We start from the raw sequence: 16228 nt of genomic DNA on the forward strand, positions 1-16228 counted from the left end.
TATGATGCCAGGTTTTGATGAATCCCCAAGGTACAAGTACAGAGGAATATATCAGTCTCTAGGATATGGAACTTTTAGCTAACACATCACAATATGTGATGCTTGCCAAGAAAACACTACATTCTGGAGCGCTGATGATCAGAACATTCTGCTCCTGAAGGATAGAAAAGACAGCTTGATTGAAATAAAGTCTGTTTATATTGACGCTCTCTCTCTCCCTATATATACATACATGCGTACACACACACACACAGGTATGTCATGCATTTCTTCAGATTTGTTTCAACCATTTACCATTTATTGGAGAATCCCTACTTTTCAAGTGACTGCAAATGAAGTCATCTCTGGCACTTTTTGTGCAAAGTAAGAGACGCACATGACACCTTTTTATAAAAGTCATTGGTTTCTTTGTTACTGTGTACTTTCAAAGCATGGGGCTTTCCCACGTCAGGTAAACCTGATTACCACTACACAACAAAAGCAGATGCAGCTTTCTTATCTATGTCGTGATAGAACAGTTGTGAATTGAGTAGAAGAAGGGCCCTGATGTGATACTTATTACATGCAGCCTGTAAGATAGTCAAACATGCAGGCTAGGAAGGAAGATGCAAATATCAATGTATTAGAAAAACACCTAAAGGCGAGTGATATGCTTTCATTCATGCATGGCTAGGAAAAATCGCCATACTGTTGCAAACATTCTTACACCACCAACTGGAAATAAATGATTCTGACATTAAACGTAAAGGTGACAATGCATTTGTATCATCACCTTGAGAAGGATCATCTTGGAATTGAGCCGAGGGCCTCTGCACTCAAAGCCAGAAACACTCCACTAAAATAAGATTCCTGTTGGTGCCAACAATTCTCCATGTTAATGCTTGTTCTAGGTGAGCAGTGAACCGATTGCAGGGCTCTTTTGAAAGCAAGGTCTGAGAACCAACAGATACATCCACACGCCGATTACTTTAGTGTTTTGAGAGAATTCCCTTTCTTGGAACGAGATTGCATGAAATAATCTTCAGGGCTTGGACAATTCCATGGCAAAACGGCACCTATCAACATTGTAGCCAACACAATATAACAACTGTTTCGGCCCGGTTTCGAACCGGGGACCTTTCGCGTGTGAGGCGAACGTGATAACCACTACACTACAGAAACAGATACCTACAGTTGATTTTTCTGTAATGAAACTGCTCCGAACTGGCTATTCCATGGGCCTCTGGCTTTAGATTTCTTTCATGCAACCTGCCCGACATCCCTAGCTGAACGCTCGTACATGCCATGCAAGACCAGATGTTTGGTATTAGCTCAGACTGGGCAGGGCTGAAGCATGAGACTCTAGCAAAGAATTATCCACTACTGCAAAGAAAAAATTGATGTTGGTTTTGAAACGCAAACTTCAAAACAACTTGAAAAGAGTACCAAGAAAAGGGCTCGTCCGGGATTTGAACCCGGGACCTCTCACACCCAAAGCGAGAATCATACCCCTAGACCAACGAGCCCTCAAAATCCTCTTACCTCTCAAAAGCTAATAACGGCTCTAAGCCCGCAATGAAGATCATGCTGGTATCTTTATGATGCTTGGTCTGTGAATACGCATGAAAGTCAGTCTCAACTTACCCTTTCTCAAACGATAGCACTATCATTTACAAGTGTCTCCTTTTATTCCGTCCCAGCTTTGGACACGTCTTACAGGAAGTCAGCCCTTATTTATATATTTCTGCAGTGGCTGAAGCTTAATGAGAAAGAGTAACAAGTTGTTCATAACAGCATAAGAAACACATTGTGCATTTTCTCTCAAATACTCCTTCACTTTGTGCCAAAAGAAATACCAAGGTGAATACCTAGGCCACAGATTCAAGCTAAAGATCTTCCTGCTGAATGCAAGGCGCAATAAAAACTGCATATCGCTGGACTAAAGCATTCCTTGCATAGCCTCTAACATCATAACATAACTGAGCTGCTAGCAGCAAGCTAACCAATACCTTTCTGAAATGAGAATGACATGTGCTTATCTGCTCAATCAGTGCTCAATCAGGCGAGATTTAGAAAAGGTGGAAAGGGTCCAAGTGGATGCCCCTTCCTTTTTAGGGTGGGTCCTGCTGACTATCATAGGATTGCTTGTAAAAGTGGTCAGGGTCAGAGGAAAAGCTGCCAACACTTCTTAGCGTTCTCTATAGATGCAGCCATTTTCTGTGACTGTAATTTCGGCCTTTTCCCAGAAGTCTCTATTCTGCCTATGCAAATTAACAAAAGCAGTGCTTATTCCTCAGTTGCTCAAAGGTCCTTCCTGTCCAGAAAGCTCTGATTAAGCATGCTTATTTTCTTTTTCTGGGATATTTTAAATTGTTTCGCTGTCCAGTCTGTGGCAGTAGAAAGCTGCTTATGATGCCAGGTTTTGATGAATCCCCAAGGTACAAGTACAGAGGAATATATCAGTCTCTAGGATATGGAACTTTTAGCTAACACATCACAATATGTGATGCTTGCCAAGAAAACACTACATTCTGGAGCGCTGATGATCAGAACATTCTGCTCCTGAAGGATAGAAAAGACAGCTTGATTGAAATAAAGTCTGTTTATATTGACGCTCTCTCTCTCCCTATATATACATACATGCGTACACACACACACACAGGTATGTCATGCATTTCTTCAGATTTGTTTCAACCATTTACCATTTATTGGAGAATCCCTACTTTTCAAGTGACTGCAAATGAAGTCATCTCTGGCACTTTTTGTGCAAAGTAAGAGACGCACATGACACCTTTTTATAAAAGTCATTGGTTTCTTTGTTACTGTGTACTTTCAAAGCATGGGGCTTTCCCACGTCAGGTAAACCTGATTACCACTACACAACAAAAGCAGATGCAGCTTTCTTATCTATGTCGTGATAGAACAGTTGTGAATTGAGTAGAAGAAGGGCCCTGATGTGATACTTATTACATGCAGCCTGTAAGATAGTCAAACATGCAGGCTAGGAAGGAAGATGCAAATATCAATGTATTAGAAAAACACCTAAAGGCGAGTGATATGCTTTCATTCATGCATGGCTAGGAAAAATCGCCATACTGTTGCAAACATTCTTACACCACCAACTGGAAATAAATGATTCTGACATTAAACGTAAAGGTGACAATGCATTTGTATCATCACCTTGAGAAGGATCATCTTGGAATTGAGCCGAGGGCCTCTGCACTCAAAGCCAGAAACACTCCACTAAAATAAGATTCCTGTTGGTGCCAACAATTCTCCATGTTAATGCTTGTTCTAGGTGAGCAGTGAACCGATTGCAGGGCTCTTTTGAAAGCAAGGTCTGAGAACCAACAGATACATCCACACGCCGATTACTTTAGTGTTTTGAGAGAATTCCCTTTCTTGGAACGAGATTGCATGAAATAATCTTCAGGGCTTGGACAATTCCATGGCAAAACGGCACCTATCAACATTGTAGCCAACACAATATAACAACTGTTTCTGCCCGGTTTCGAACCGGGGACCTTTCGCGTGTGAGGCGAACGTGATAACCACTACACTACAGAAATAGATACCTACAGTTGATTTTTCTGTAATGAAACTGCTCCGAACTGGCTATTCCATGGGCCTCTGGCTTTAGATTTCTTTCATGCAACCTGCCCGACATCCCTAGCTGAACGCTCGTACATGCCATGCAAGACCAGATGTTTGGTATTAGCTCAGACTGGGCAGGGCTGAAGCATGAGACTCTAGCAAAGAATTATCCACTACTGCAAAGAAAAAATTGATGTTGGTTTTGAAACGCAAACTTCAAAACAACTTGAAAAGAGTACCAAGAAAAGGGCTCGTCCGGGATTTGAACCCGGGACCTCTCACACCCAAAGCGAGAATCATACCCCTAGACCAACGAGCCCTCAAAATCCTCTTACCTCTCAAAAGCTAATAACGGCTCTAAGCCCGCAATGAAGATCATGCTGGTATCTTTATGATGCTTGGTCTGTGAATACGCATGAAAGTCAGTCTCAACTTACCCTTTCTCAAACGATAGCACTATCATTTACAAGTGTCTCCTTTTATTCCGTCCCAGCTTTGGACACGTCTTACAGGAAGTCAGCCCTTATTTATATATTTCTGCAGTGGCTGAAGCTTAATGAGAAAGAGTAACAAGTTGTTCATAACAGCATAAGAAACACATTGTGCATTTTCTCTCAAATACTCCTTCACTTTGTGCCAAAAGAAATACCAAGGTGAATACCTAGGCCACAGATTCAAGCTAAAGATCTTCCTGCTGAATGCAAGGCGCAATAAAAACTGCATATCGCTGGACTAAAGCATTCCTTGCATAGCCTCTAACATCATAACATAACTGAGCTGCTAGCAGCAAGCTAACCAATACCTTTCTGAAATGAGAATTACATGTGCTTATCTGCTCAATCAGTGCTCGATCAGGCGAGATTTAGAAAAGGTGGAAAGGGTCCAAGTGGATGCCCCTTCCTTTTTAGGGTGGGTCCTGCTGACTATCATAGGATTGCTTGTAAAAGTGGCCAGGGTCAGAGGAAAAGCTGCCAACACTTCTTAGCGTTCTCTATAGATGCAGCCATTTTCTGTGACTGTAATTTCGGCCTTTTCCCAGAAGTCTCTATTCTGCCTATGCAAATTAACAAAAGCAGTGCTTATTCCTCACTTGCTCAAATGTCCTTCCTGTCCAGAAAGCTCTGATTAAGCATGCTTATTTTCTTTTTCTGGGATATTTTAAATTGTTTCGCTGTCCAGTCTGTGGCAGTAGAAAGCTGCTTATGATGCCAGGTTTTGATGAATCCCCAAGGTACAAGTACAGAGGAATATATCAGTCTCTAGGATATGGAACTTTTAGCTAACACATCACAATATGTGATGCTTGCCAAGAAAACACTACATTCTGGAGCGCTGATGATCAGAACATTCTGCTCCTGAAGGATAGAAAAGACAGCTTGATTGAAATAAAGTCTGTTTATATTGACGCTCTCTCTCTCCCTATATATACATACATGCGTACACACACACACACAGGTATGTCATGCATTTCTTCAGATTTGTTTAAACCATTTACCATTTATTGGAGAATCCCTACTTTTCAAGTGACTGCAAATGAAGCCATCTCTGGCACTTTTTGTGCAAAGTAAGAGACACACATGACACCTTTTTATAAAAGTCATCGGTTTCTTTGTTACTGTGTACTTTCAAAGCATGGGGCTTTCACACGTCAGGTAAACCTGATTACCACTACACAACAAAAGCAGATGCAGCTTTCTTATCTATGTCGTGATAGAACAGTTGTGAATTGAGTAGAAGAAGGGCCCTGATGTGATACTTATTACATGCAGCCTGTAAGATAGTCAAACATGCAGGCTAAGAAGGAAGATGCAAATATCAATGTATTAGAAAAACACCTTAAGGCGAGTGATATGCTTTCATGCATGCATGGCTAGGAAAAATCGCCATACTGTTGCAAACATTCTTACACCACCAACTGGAAATAAATGATTCTGACATTAAACGTAGAGGTGACAATGCATTTGTATCATCACCTTGAGAAGGATCATCTTGGAATTGAGCCGAGGGCCTCTGCACTCAAAGCCAGAAACACTCCACTAAAATAAGATTCCTGTTGGTGCCAACAATTCTCCATGTTAATGCTTGTTCTAGGTGAGCAGTGAACCGATTGCAGGGCTCTTTTGAAAGCAAGGTCTGAGAACCAACAGATACATCCACACGCCGATTACTTTAGTGTTTTGAGAGAATTCCCTTTCTTGGAACGAGATTGCATGAAATAATCTTCAGGGCTTGGACAATTCCATGGCAAAACGGCACCTATCAACATTGTAGCCAACACAATATAACAACTGTTTCTGCCCGGTTTCGACCCGGGGACCTTTCGCGTGTGAGGCGAACGTGATAACCACTACACTACAGAAACAGATACCTACAGTTGATTTTTCTGTAATGAAACTGCTCCGAACTGGCTATTCCATGGGCCTCTGGCTTTAGATTTCTTTCATGCAACCTGCCCGACATCCCTAGCTGAACGCTCGTACATGCCATGCAAGACCAGATGTTTGGTATTAGCTCAGACTGGGCAGGGCTGAAGCATGAGACTCTAGCAAAGAATTATCCACTACTGCAAAGAAAAAATTGATGTTGGTTTTGAAACGCAAACTTCAAAACAACTTGAAAAGAGTACCAAGAAAAGGGCTCGTCCGGGATTTGAACCCGGGACCTCTCGCACCCAAAGCGAGAATCATACCCCTAGACCAACGAGCCCTCAAAATCCTCTTACCTCTCAAAAGCTAATACCGGCTCTAAGCCCGCAATGAAGATCATGCTGGTATCTTTATGATGCTTGGTCTGTGAATACGCATGAAAGTCAGTCTCAACTTACCCTTTCTCAAACGATAGCACTATCATTTACAAGTGTCTCCTTTTATTCCGTCCCAGCTTTGGACACGTCTTACAGGAAGTCAGCCCTTATTTATATATTTCTTCAGTGGCTGAAGCTTAATGAGAAAGAGTAACAAGTTGTTCATAACAACATAAGAAACACATTGTGCATTTTCTCTTAAATACTCCTTCACTTTGTGCCAAAAGAAATACCAAGGTGAATACCTAGGCCACAGATTCAAGCTAAAGATCTTCCTGCTGAATGCAAGGCGCAATAAAAACTGCATATCGCTGGACTAAAGCATTCCTTGCATAGCCTCTAACATCATAACATAACTGAGCTGCTAGCAGCAAGCTAACCAATACCTTTCTGAAATGAGAATGACATGTGCTTATCTGCTCAATCAGTGCTCAATCAGGCTCGATCAGGCGAGATTTAGAAAAGGTGGAAAGGGTCCAAGTGGATGCCCCTTCCTTTTTAGGGTGGGTCCTGCTGACTATCATAGGATTGCTTGTAAAAGTGGCCAGGGTCAGAGGAAAAGCTGCCAACACTTCTTAGCGTTCTCTATAGATGCAGCCATTTTCTGTGACTGTAATTTCGGCCTTTTCCCAGAAGTCTCTATTCTGCCTATGCAAATTAACAAAAGCAGTGCTTATTCCTCACTTGCTCAAATGTCCTTCCTGTCCAGAAAGCTCTGATTAAGCATGCTTATTTTCTTTTTCTGGGATATTTTAAATTGTTTCGCTGTCCAGTCTGTGGCAGTAGAAAGCTGCTTATGATGCCAGGTTTTGATGAATCCCCAAGGTACAAGTACAGAGGAATATATCAGTCTCTAGGATATGGAACTTTTAGCTAACACATCACAATATGTGATGCTTGCCAAGAAAACACTACATTCTGGAGCGCTGATGATCAGAACATTCTGCTCCTGAAGGATAGAAAAGACAGCTTGATTGAAATAAAGTCTGTTTATATTGACGCTCTCTCTCTCCCTATATATACATACATGCATACACACACACACACAGGTATGTCATGCATTTCTTCAGATTTGTTTCAACCATTTACCATTTATTGGAGAATCCCTACTTTTCAAGTGACTGCAAATGAAGTCATCTCTGGCACTTTTTGTGCAAAGTAAGAGACACACATGACACCTTTTTATAAAAGTCATCGGTTTCTTTGTTACTGTGTACTTTCAAAGCATGGGGCTTTCACACGTCAGGTAAACCTGATTACCACTACACAACAAAAGCAGATGCAGCTTTCTTATCTATGTCGTGATAGAACAGTTGTGAATTGAGTAGAAGAAGGGCCCTGATGTGATACTTATTACATGCAGCCTGTAAGATAGTCAAACATGCAGGCTAGGAAGGAAGATGCAAATATCAATGTATTAGAAAAACACCTAAAGGCCAGTGATATGCTTTCATTCATGCATGGCTAGGAAAAATCGCCATACTGTTGCAAACATTCTTACACCACCAACTGGAAATAAATGATTCTGACATTAAACGTAAAGGTGACAATGCATTTGTATCATCACCCTGAGAAGGATCATCTTGGAATTGAGCCGAGGGCCTCTGCACTCAAAGCCAGAAACACTCCACTAAAATAAGATTCCTGTTGGTGCCAACAATTCTCCATGTTAATGCTTGTTCTAGGTGAGCAGTGAACCGATTGCAGGGCTCTTTTGAAAGCAAGGTCTGAGAACCAACAGATACATCCACACGCCGATTACTTTAGTGTTTTGAGAGAATTCCCTTTCTTGGAACGAGATTGCATGAAATAATCTTCAGGGCTTGGACAATTCCATGGCAAAACGGCACCTATCAACATTGTAGCCAACACAATATAACAACTGTTTCTGCCCGGTTTCGAACCGGGGACCTTTCGCGTGTGAGGCGAACGTGATAACCACTACACTACAGAAACAGATACCTACAGTTGATTTTTCTGTAATGAAACTGCTCCGAACTGGCTATTCCATGGGCCTCTGGCTTTAGATTTCTTTCATGCAACCTGCCCGACATCCCTAGCTGAACGCTCGTACATGCCATGCAAGACCAGATGTTTGGTATTAGCTCAGACTGGGCAGGGCTGAAGCATGAGACTCTAGCAAAGAATTATCCACTACTGCAAAGAAAAAATTGATGTTGGTTTTGAAACGCAAACTTCAAAACAACTTGAAAAGAGTACCAAGAAAAGGGCTCGTCCGGGATTTGAACCCGGGACCTCTCGCACCCAAAGCGAGAATCATACCCCTAGACCAACGAGCCCTCAAAATCCTCTTACCTCTCAAAAGCTAATACCGGCTCTAAGCCCGCAATGAAGATCATGCTGGTATCTTTATGATGCTTGGTCTGTGAATACGCATGAAAGTCAGTCTCAACTTACCCTTTCTCAAACGATAGCACTATCATTTACAAGTGTCTCCTTTTATTCCGTCCCAGCTTTGGACACGTCTTAAAGGAAGTCAGCCCTTAATTATATATTTCTTCAGTGGCTGAAGCTTAATGAGAAAGAGTAACAAGTTGTTCATAACAACATAAGAAACACATTGTGCATTTTCTCTTAAATACTCCTTCACTTTGTGCCAAAAGAAATACCAAGGTGAATACCTAGGCCACAGATTCAAGCTAAAGATCTTCCTGCTGAATGCAAGGCGCATTAAAAACTGCATATCGCTGGACTAAAGCATTCCTTGCATAGCCTCTAACATCATAACATAACTGAGCTGCTAGCAGCAAGCTAACCAATACCTTTCTGAAATGAGAATGACATGTGCTTATCTGCTCAATCAGTGCTCAATCAGGCTCGATCAGGCGAGATTTAGAAAAGGTGGAAAGGGTCCAAGTGGATGCCCCTTCCTTTTTAGGGTGGGTCCTGCTGACTATCATAGGATTGCTTGTAAAAGTGGCCATGGTCAGAGGAAAAGCTGCCAACACTTCTTAGCGTTCTCTATAGATGCAGCCATTTTCTGTGACTGTAATTTCGGCCTTTTCCCAGAAGTCTCTATTCTGCCTATGCAAATTAACAAAAGCAGTGCTTATTCCTCACTTGCTCAAATGTCCTTCCTGTCCAGAAAGCTCTGATTAAGCATGCTTATTTTCTTTTTCTGGGATATTTTAAATTGTTTCGCTGTCCAGTCTGTGGCAGTAGAAAGCTGCTTATGATGCCAGGTTTTGATGAATCCCCAAGGTACAAGTACAGAGGAATATATCAGTCTCTAGGATATGGAACTTTTAGCTAACACATCACAATATGTGATGCTTGCCAAGAAAACACTACATTCTGGAGCGCTGATGATCAGAACATTCTGCTCCTGAAGGATAGAAAAGACAGCTTGATTGAAATAAAGTCTGTTTATATTGACGCTCTCTCTCTCCCTATATATACATACATGCGTACACACACACACACAGGTATGTCATGCATTTCTTCAGATTTGTTTCAACCATTTACCATTTATTGGAGAATCCCTACTTTTCAAGTGACTGCAAATGAAGTCATCTCTGGCACTTTTTGTGCAAAGTAAGAGACACACATGACACCTTTTTATAAAAGTCATCAGTTTCTTTGTTACTGTGTACTTTCAAAGCATGGGGCTTTCACACGTCAGGTAAACCTGATTACCACTACACAACAAAAGCAGATGCAGCTTTCTTATCTATGTCGTGACAGAACAGTTGTGAATTGAGTAGAAGAAGGGCCCTGATGTGATACTTATTACATGCAGCCTGTAAGATAGTCAAACATGCAGGCTAAGAAGGAAGATGCAAATATCAATGTATTAGAAAAACACCTAAAGGCGAGTGATATGCTTTCATGCATGCATGGCTAGGAAAAATCGCCATACTGTTGCAAACATTCTTACACCACCAACTGGAAATAAATGATTCTGACATTAAACGTAAAGGTGACAATGCATTTGTATCATCACCTTGAGAAGGATCATCTTGGAATTGAGCCGAGGGCCTCTGCACTCAAAGCCAGAAACACTCCACTAAAATAAGATTCCTGTTGGTGCCAACAATTCTCCATGTTAATGCTTGTTCTAGGTGAGCAGTGAACCGATTGCAGGGCTCTTTTGAAAGCAAGGTCTGAGAACCAACAGATACATCCACACGCCGATTACTTTAGTGTTTTGAGAGAATTCCCTTTCTTGGAACGAGATTGCATGAAATAATCTTCAGGGCTTGGACAATTCCATGGCAAAACGGCACCTATCAACATTGTAGCCAACACAATATAACAACTGTTTCTGCCCGGTTTCGAACCGGGGACCTTTCGCGTGTGAGGCGAACGTGATAACCACTACACTACAGAAACAGATACCTACAGTTGATTTTTCTGTAATGAAACTGCTCCGTACTGGCTATTCCATGGGCCTCTGGCTTTAGATTTCTTTCATGCAACCTGCCCGACATCCCTAGCTGAACGCTCGTACATGCCATGCAAGACCAGATGTTTGGTATTAGCTCAGACTGGGCAGGGCTGAAGCATGAGACTCTAGCAAAGAATTATCCACTACTGCAAAGAAAAAATTGATGTTGGTTTTGAAACGCAAACTTCAAAACAACTTGAAAAGAGTACCAAGAAAAGGGCTCGTCCGGGATTTGAACCCGGGACCTCTCGCACCCAAAGCGAGAATCATACCCCTAGACCAACGAGCCCTCAAAATTCTCTTACCTCTCAAAAGCTAATACCGGCTCTAAGCCCGCAATGAAGATCATGCTGGTATCTTTATGATGCTTGGTCTGTGAATACGCATGAAAGTCAGTCTCAACTTACCCTTTCTCAAACGATAGCACTATCATTTACAAGTGTCTCCTTTTATTCCGTCCCAGCTTTGGACACGTCTTACAGGAAGTCAGCCCTTATTTATATATTTCTGCAGTGGCTGAAGCTTAATGAGAAAGAGTAACAAGTTGTTCATAACAACATAAGAAACACATTGTGCATTTTCTCTCAAATACTCCTTCACTTTGTGCCAAAAGAAATACCAAGGTGAATACCTAGGCCACAGATTCAAGCTAAAGATCTTCCTGCTGAATGCAAGGCGCAATAAAAACTGCATATCGCTGGACTAAAGCATTCCTTGCATAGCCTCTAACATCATAACATAACTGAGCTGCTAGCAGCAAGCTAACCAATACCTTTCTGAAATGAGAATGACATGTGCTTATCTGCTCAATCAGTGCTCAATCAGGCTCGATCAGGCGAGATTTAGAAAAGGTGGAAAGGGTCCAAGTGGATGCCCCTTCCTTTTTAGGGTGGGTCCTGCTGACTATCATAGGATTGCTTGTAAAAGTGGCCAGGGTCAGAGGAAAAGCTGCCAACACTTCTTAGCGTTCTCTATAGATGCAGCCATTTTCTGTGACTGTAATTTCGGCCTTTTCCCAGAAGTCTCTATTCTGCCTATGCAAATTAACAAAAGCAGTGCTTATTCCTCACTTGCTCAAATGTCCTTCCTGTCCAGAAAGCTCTGATTAAGCATGCTTATTTTCTTTTTCTGGGATATTTTAAATTGTTTCGCTGTCCAGTCTGTGGCAGTAGAAAGCTGCTTATGATGCCAGGTTTTGATGAATCCCCAAGGTACAAGTACAGAGGAATATATCAGTCTCTAGGATATGGAACTTTTAGCTAACACATCACAATATGTGATGCTTGCCAAGAAAACACTACATTCTGGAGCGCTGATGATCAGAACATTCTGCTCCTGAAGGATAGAAAAGACAGCTTGATTGAAATAAAGTCTGTTTATATTGACGCTCTCTCTCTCCCTATATATACATACATGCATACACACACACACACAGGTATGTCATGCATTTCTTCAGATTTGTTTCAACCATTTACCATTTATTGGAGAATCCCTACTTTTCAAGTGACTGCAAATGAAGTCATCTCTGGCACTTTTTGTGCAAAGTAAGAGACACACATGACACCTTTTTATAAAAGTCATCGGTTTCTTTGTTACTGTGTACTTTCAAAGCATGGGGCTTTCACACGTCAGGTAAACCTGATTACCACTACACAACAAAAGCAGATGCAGCTTTCTTATCTATGTCGTGATAGAACAGTTGTGAATTGAGTAGAAGAAGGGCCCTGATGTGATACTTATTACATGCAGCCTGTAAGATAGTCAAACATGCAGGCTAGGAAGGAAGATGCAAATATCAATGTATTAGAAAAACACCTAAAGGCCAGTGATATGCTTTCATTCATGCATGGCTAGGAAAAATCGCCATACTGTTGCAAACATTCTTACACCACCAACTGGAAATAAATGATTCTGACATTAAACGTAAAGGTGACAATGCATTTGTATCATCACCCTGAGAAGGATCATCTTGGAATTGAGCCGAGGGCCTCTGCACTCAAAGCCAGAAACACTCCACTAAAATAAGATTCCTGTTGGTGCCAACAATTCTCCATGTTAATGCTTGTTCTAGGTGAGCAGTGAACCGATTGCAGGGCTCTTTTGAAAGCAAGGTCTGAGAACCAACAGATACATCCACACGCCGATTACTTTAGTGTTTTGAGAGAATTCCCTTTCTTGGAACGAGATTGCATGAAATAATCTTCAGGGCTTGGACAATTCCATGGCAAAACGGCACCTATCAACATTGTAGCCAACACAATATAACAACTGTTTCTGCCCGGTTTCGAACCGGGGACCTTTCGCGTGTGAGGCGAACGTGATAACCACTACACTACAGAAACAGATACCTACAGTTGATTTTTCTGTAATGAAACTGCTCCGAACTGGCTATTCCATGGGCCTCTGGCTTTAGATTTCTTTCATGCAACCTGCCCGACATCCCTAGCTGAACGCTCGTACATGCCATGCAAGACCAGATGTTTGGTATTAGCTCAGACTGGGCAGGGCTGAAGCATGAGACTCTAGCAAAGAATTATCCACTACTGCAAAGAAAAAATTGATGTTGGTTTTGAAACGCAAACTTCAAAACAACTTGAAAAGAGTACCAAGAAAAGGGCTCGTCCGGGATTTGAACCCGGGACCTCTCGCACCCAAAGCGAGAATCATACCCCTAGACCAACGAGCCCTCAAAATCCTCTTACCTCTCAAAAGCTAATACCGGCTCTAAGCCCGCAATGAAGATCATGCTGGTATCTTTATGATGCTTGGTCTGTGAATACGCATGAAAGTCAGTCTCAACTTACCCTTTCTCAAACGATAGCACTATCATTTACAAGTGTCTCCTTTTATTCCGTCCCAGCTTTGGACACGTCTTACAGGAAGTCAGCCCTTATTTATATATTTCTTCAGTGGCTGAAGCTTAATGAGAAAGAGTAACAAGTTGTTCATAACAACATAAGAAACACATTGTGCATTTTCTCTTAAATACTCCTTCACTTTGTGCCAAAAGAAATACCAAGGTGAATACCTAGGCCACAGATTCAAGCTAAAGATCTTCCTGCTGAATGCAAGGCGCAATAAAAACTGCATATCGCTGGACTAAAGCATTCCTTGCATAGCCTCTAACATCATAACATAACTGAGCTGCTAGCAGCAAGCTAACCAATACCTTTCTGAAATGAGAATGACATGTGCTTATCTGCTCAATCAGTGCTCAATCAGGCTCGATCAGGCGAGATTTAGAAAAGGTGGAAAGGGTCCAAGTGGATGCCCCTTCCTTTTTAGGGTGGGTCCTGCTGACTATCATAGGATTGCTTGTAAAAGTGGCCAGGGTCAGAGGAAAAGCTGCCAACACTTCTTAGCGTTCTCTATAGATGCAGCCATTTTCTGTGACTGTAATTTCGGCCTTTTCCCAGAAGTCTCTATTCTGCCTATGCAAATTAACAAAAGCAGTGCTTATTCCTCACTTGCTCAAATGTCCTTCCTGTCCAGAAAGCTCTGATTAAGCATGCTTATTTTCTTTTTCTGGGATATTTTAAATTGTTTCGCTGTCCAGTCTGTGGCAGTAGAAAGCTGCTTATGATGCCAGGTTTTGATGAATCCCCAAGGTACAAGTACAGAGGAATATATCAGTCTCTAGGATATGGAACTTTTAGCTAACACATCACAATATGTGATGCTTGCCAAGAAAACACTACATTCTGGAGCGCTGATGATCAGAACATTCTGCTCCTGAAGGATAGAAAAGACAGCTTGATTGAAATAAAGTCTGTTTATATTGACGCTCTCTCTCTCCCTATATATACATACATGCATACACACACACACACAGGTATGTCATGCATTTCTTCAGATTTGTTTCAACCATTTACCATTTATTGGAGAATCCCTACTTTTCAAGTGACTGCAAATGAAGTCATCTCTGGCACTTTTTGTGCAAAGTAAGAGACACACATGACACCTTTTTATAAAAGTCATCGGTTTCTTTGTTACTGTGTACTTTCAAAGCATGGGGCTTTCACACGTCAGGTAAACCTGATTACCACTACACAACAAAAGCAGATGCAGCTTTCTTATCTATGTCGTGATAGAACAGTTGTGAATTGAGTAGAAGAAGGGCCCTGATGTGATACTTATTACATGCAGCCTGTAAGATAGTCAAACATGCAGGCTAGGAAGGAAGATGCAAATATCAATGTATTAGAAAAACACCTAAAGGCGAGTGATATGCTTTCATTCATGCATGGCTAGGAAAAATCGCCATACTGTTGCAAACATTCTTACACCACCAACTGGAAATAAATGATTCTGACATTAAACGTAAAGGTGACAATGCATTTGTATCATCACCCTGAGAAGGATCATCTTGGAATTGAGCCGAGGGCCTCTGCACTCAAAGCCAGAAACACTCCACTAAAATAAGATTCCTGTTGGTGCCAACAATTCTCCATGTTAATGCTTGTTCTAGGTGAGCAGTGAACCGATTGCAGGGCTCTTTTGAAAGCAAGGTCTGAGAACCAACAGATACATCCACACGCCGATTACTTTAGTGTTTTGAGAGAATTCCCTTTCTTGGAACGAGATTGCATGAAATAATCTTCAGGGCTTGGACAATTCCATGGCAAAACGGCACCTATCAACATTGTAGCCAACACAATATAACAACTGTTTCTGCCCGGTTTCGAACCGGGGACCTTTCGCGTGTGAGGCGAACGTGATAACCACTACACTACAGAAACAGATACCTACAGTTGATTTTTCTGTAATGAAACTGCTCCGAACTGGCTATTCCATGGGCCTCTGGCTTTAGATTTCTTTCATGCAACCTGCCCGACATCCCTAGCTGAACGCTCGTACATGCCATGCAAGACCAGATGTTTGGTATTAGCTCAGACTGGGCAGGGCTGAAGCATGAGACTCTAGCAAAGAATTATCCACTACTGCAAAGAAAAAATTGATGTTGGTTTTGAAACGCAAACTTCAAAACAACTTGAAAAGAGTACCAAGAAAAGGGCTCGTCCGGGATTTGAACCCGGGACCTCTCGCACCCAAAGCGAGAATCATACCCCTAGACCAACGAGCCCTCAAAATCCTCTTACCTCTCAAAAGCTAATACCGGCTCTAAGCCCGCAATGAAGATCATGCTGGTATCTTTATGATGCTTGGTCTGTGAATACGCATGAAAGTCAGTCTCAACTTACCCTTTCTCAAACGATAGCACTATCATTTACAAGTGTCTCCTTTTATTCCGTCCCAGCTTTGGACACGTCTTACAGGAAGTCAGCCCTTATTTATATATTTCTTCAGTGGCTGAAGCTTAATGAGAAAGAGTAACAAGTTGTTCATAACAACATAAGAAACACATTGTGCATTTTCTCTCAAATACTCCTTCACTTTGTGCCAAAAGAAATACCAAGGTGAATACCTAGGCCACAGATTCAAGC

General features: G+C 41.7%; 9 non-coding genes across 9 annotated transcripts; all 9 read right to left on the minus strand.

The window, feature by feature from the left end:
• Positions 1-6207: 6207 nt before the first annotated feature.
• On the minus strand, positions 6208-6279 carry TRNAP-UGG (transfer RNA proline (anticodon UGG)). The gene has a single exon. It is a non-coding gene; the product is annotated as a tRNA-Pro (tRNA).
• Positions 6280-8259: 1980 nt separating this feature from the next.
• TRNAV-CAC (transfer RNA valine (anticodon CAC)) lies at positions 8260-8332 on the minus strand. Its single transcript has one exon. It is a non-coding gene; the product is annotated as a tRNA-Val (tRNA).
• Positions 8333-8604: 272 nt separating this feature from the next.
• TRNAP-UGG (transfer RNA proline (anticodon UGG)) lies at positions 8605-8676 on the minus strand. Its single transcript has one exon. It is a non-coding gene; the product is annotated as a tRNA-Pro (tRNA).
• Positions 8677-10656: 1980 nt separating this feature from the next.
• TRNAV-CAC (transfer RNA valine (anticodon CAC)) lies at positions 10657-10729 on the minus strand. Its single transcript has one exon. It is a non-coding gene; the product is annotated as a tRNA-Val (tRNA).
• Positions 10730-11001: 272 nt separating this feature from the next.
• On the minus strand, positions 11002-11073 carry TRNAP-UGG (transfer RNA proline (anticodon UGG)). The gene has a single exon. It is a non-coding gene; the product is annotated as a tRNA-Pro (tRNA).
• A 1980-nt stretch (positions 11074-13053) lies between these two features.
• Positions 13054-13126, minus strand: TRNAV-CAC (transfer RNA valine (anticodon CAC)). The gene has a single exon. It is a non-coding gene; the product is annotated as a tRNA-Val (tRNA).
• Positions 13127-13398: 272 nt separating this feature from the next.
• TRNAP-UGG (transfer RNA proline (anticodon UGG)) lies at positions 13399-13470 on the minus strand. Its single transcript has one exon. It is a non-coding gene; the product is annotated as a tRNA-Pro (tRNA).
• A 1980-nt stretch (positions 13471-15450) lies between these two features.
• Positions 15451-15523, minus strand: TRNAV-CAC (transfer RNA valine (anticodon CAC)). The gene has a single exon. It is a non-coding gene; the product is annotated as a tRNA-Val (tRNA).
• A 272-nt stretch (positions 15524-15795) lies between these two features.
• TRNAP-UGG (transfer RNA proline (anticodon UGG)) lies at positions 15796-15867 on the minus strand. The gene has a single exon. It is a non-coding gene; the product is annotated as a tRNA-Pro (tRNA).
• Positions 15868-16228: the final 361 nt, after the last annotated feature.

This window comes from Triturus cristatus, chromosome 8, assembly GCF_964204655.1.
Source record: "Triturus cristatus chromosome 8, aTriCri1.1, whole genome shotgun sequence".
NCBI classification, from domain to species: Eukaryota; Metazoa; Chordata; class Amphibia; order Caudata; family Salamandridae; genus Triturus; species Triturus cristatus.